Raw genomic sequence first — 3,701 nt, forward strand, 5'->3', positions numbered from 1 at the left:
GTTTGAGTATCAATTTAACCCCTACTAAAAAGTTTTATTACTTTTATGTCCTCAAAATTAGTGGACCATTGCTATTATTTTTCTTAATAAAAAAACATATTTTTTCTAATTTTGTCAGAAAGGTCCAGATTTCTAACTGGACCTTCATAAATAATTCGATTCTAGAAAATTAGTTTTAGAATGGTTCGGACCTATTTTTACCATAATCTGGACCATATAAGTTTTCATATTATGAGTTGCCACATAGATACCATATAGATATGGAAAGGTCCGGACTATTAAACCTAGAGTCTGGACCGTAGATGACATGTAGGCGCCATGTAGGTCCATGAAGTTCCGAACCTTAAAATCTAAGTTCTGGACCTCACCGTGTGGTCATCAACCCATTTCTTTCATTTCTACACCTCTCTTACACCTTTATCTCGTACATCTAAAGGTCCACAAATTCACTTCTTCATTTTTTTTCTTTTCTTTTTTCACTCTTCCCTTCCTTCGACCACCACCGCCATCAACCCGTTCTCTCTTTCTTTCTCACCACCACTGCCGTCACCCCGTTCTCCCTTTTTTTTTCACCACCGGCGCCATCACCCCGTTCTCCCTTTCTTTATACATTTCACCACCACCACCATCACTCCATTCTCCCTCTTATAAAATATAGCTAGGGTTTATCAGGATTTCCTTGAGGTAAGGGTTTTTCTCTTTTTCTGTTGCTGTTGTTAATAATTGATCTATTTGAGATGTTTTATCTACTATGCCATCGATTTTTCCCATAATTTTTTTTTAAGTACCCATGTTCTTGATTCCGTTTGAGCTGTGTTTAATGTTAAACTTGGTTTGAACCATATTAGTCTCGTTTTCCAACCTATGTCAGTCTTGTAAAACCATTTGGCAATTAGCCTGTTAACTGTTTGTGAAAATGTCCCACTGAACTTTGTATTAAAACCCCTATGTTAGCTGAAGATTGTTTTTATTTTATTTTTCCAGATCGAAAATATCAAATCCATTGATTTACTTGTGACTCCTCCTTTATTTGGATTATTTCGAGGTTGTAAAGAGCTAAAACAAATACTCTTAAACTAAATTTCGATTTTTAATATATTGGGGTTAAATTTCAGAAACCTAGGGTTTGATAACTGAGATAGATACAGAAAGTGCTTAATATTAATCATCCAGTCATATTTAATCTTTTGTTAATTTCAAGCTAAGGTTTCTATAAACAAGTTATTCATGATTTTTGGATAGTCTATTAGTATGCTTCTAATTTTTGCAAATTAAACAAGGCATTGGCGTAGTGTTGTTAATTTTTCACGTGTTTATTTTGAAGAATGTTTAGTGTACTTGAGCTTCCTCTGGACTCTGGAGAAATTTTGTGCAAGATATTGGCATGAACAACATTTAGTATCATGTTGCATGGCGCGTTATTTACAGAGTAAACCAGGTATATTGGTTCTCTCTCAAGCCTTTTTATTTTATGTTTTAAATGAGTTTTATCTTGGTTCTGTGATTTAATGTTTCACTGCATTGAGGCCCAATGTTGTTTGGATTGAATTTTATTATACATGGGTGTAGTGGGGGCAACTTTCCATTTGTGGAAAACATTAGTACATAATCCTGATCACAATCTTTGAAGCAATACCAGGGAGGCTTTTCTGGTACATTGATTCTCTAGATTGAATTACATTACTACTCATATCACTCTTCTCCTTACTTATATAGCAATAACACATTTAGATAGATCATAAAATTTCTATCATTGACCTATAAAAAGGGCTGACTAGCACTAGTAGTACTTTGGGAATTGTGCAATGAAGTGATAGAAATGAACTTGTTTTGCGTAGGTCATTGTAAAATGGGGAAATAAAGAACACATGGTTAAACAATCAAAGCTCGATGGTATAAACTGTAAACTGAACTTCCCATCTTAAGAACCCCTGTAGGTGTTATTTCAATAAACTTACCATTAGTGGGTTCTTATGCTTTGAGCTTATTGTTACCTTTTCTGCTAGTCGCCTGTTATGGTATGTACTTATTTAGACATCGAACGCTTGCTAGATATATCAAATGAATGGCCTTATATTGTGAATATAATTTGAAGTACGGAGGTGTCACTTGTGGTTTTAGTGGAACTAGAGGGTCATACGAACTCTATACTATTTTGGATATTCTATTTATTATCCTTCCAACTAAAGTTGGTTTCCTAATGTGCATCTTAAAATGGAGACAAATAGGGAAGTTAAAATATTAATAGAATGGGTGATATGGCAGGCAAATGCCTGCCATTTCTGGGTCGTGTGAAACTTACGGATCTCCTAGGCTCGAAAGGTCTTCCTTCTAATACATATAAAATTTCTATTTCAAAATTGTCCCAGTTGTTAACTCAGTTTTCGCAGTAATCATTTAACTCCCAGCTAAGGATGGAACAGGATCTGGTTTTGAATCTGCTCACTTGTACTTCCATCAAAAAGCTTTGTTTACAATGCACAAATGGTTCACAACCATGGTGCAGGACATCTGGTTACTGTGTATAACCTCAACCGTACCAAGAAACATATGATTTCAGACCAGGTCACCAACAGAGCCTAACAACACAATGGAATACCCTCCAGCTTGTTTGACAGATATGTATCCATTCCTTAACAGAGTTTCTAGAGATGTTTCGGACGCGATTCCCTTTTCGCTGAACTTGCATAGCTCTGCACTTAACGGAATACTTGATAATGTCCCTGTTGAGAAATAGGGAAATTTCATCATCATTTTTATCTGCTTGCTGTCACTCAAGCAGCCAAACATTTCAAGGACAACAACATGGTTTGACCATTAGAAACAGAAACGTTTGATTTCATACCGTGTATCGTAAAATCAGAACATACGAGGGTGTTCTTAGGAGGATTATATGCAGCTGCAGTATTGTTTCTTTTGGTCAGAATAGTTTTGTTTTCTTCTCTCAGTACTCTTTAGTTTGGATATTTTCTTTCTTTAACTCAAGGTCTCTTGCACATAGCTGACTATTTAGTCTCCGATATTCATTTGAGTGGATACATTGCTAATTAAGAATAGACAATATTTCATTGTATGAATGCAGGGGGAGCCACTGCACTTATCATGGAGCAAATACGTGGAATTCAATTTACAACCGACCGGGGTTCCCAACAACCCTGATTTGATATGCAGTACTTGAGTAATTTATCGAGTACAAGTAAATACAAAAGTTTCGAGGTCCTTATGTGAAGATTGTTGTTACTTTTTACTAATGAGCTAGAACTGTAGATGCAACAATTCCTCGGCGAGAACCTTACAGTCTTCCACCTTTTCCTGTGTAATGGTTGTGTTGAAACTTCTTTGTTCTTTAATCAATTCATGCGTTAACAATCTCATTTATTTGTGTCTCTTCCTGTATTTGGAGTATTTTGAGGTTGTAAAGACCTAAAAAAATACACTTATCTAAATTTTGTGGTTTAATTTGTTGTTGTTGGTATCTGCCAAATGTATATTCATGTCCCTGCTGATTCTTTGTTGTATCATCACTCTTAATCGCAGTACCATGTATCTTGCCTGCTTAGTTCTTGTAGAGCTGATGTAGGTCAAATTCTTTTTCTTACACGGCATACTACGTTTTATATGTAACTTGGCCTTTCACTTGGTACATATGGTATCTGTTCAGGAAATGCTTGTGAATCTTGAATCAAGGATCCAACAAAATT

General features: G+C 35.6%; 1 long non-coding RNA gene across 1 annotated transcript; it reads left to right on the forward strand.

The window, feature by feature from the left end:
• Positions 1–414: 414 nt before the first annotated feature.
• On the forward strand, positions 415–3,484 carry LOC113328999. The gene is made up of 3 exons (XR_003349683.1): positions 415–684; positions 1,325–1,438; positions 3,083–3,484. It is a non-coding gene; the product is annotated as an uncharacterized LOC113328999 (long non-coding RNA).
• The last annotated feature ends 217 nt before the right edge of the window (positions 3,485–3,701 follow it).

This window comes from Papaver somniferum, unplaced genomic scaffold (genome assembly GCF_003573695.1).
Source record: "Papaver somniferum cultivar HN1 unplaced genomic scaffold, ASM357369v1 unplaced-scaffold_115, whole genome shotgun sequence".
Lineage (NCBI taxonomy): Eukaryota > Viridiplantae > Streptophyta > Magnoliopsida > Ranunculales > Papaveraceae > Papaver > Papaver somniferum.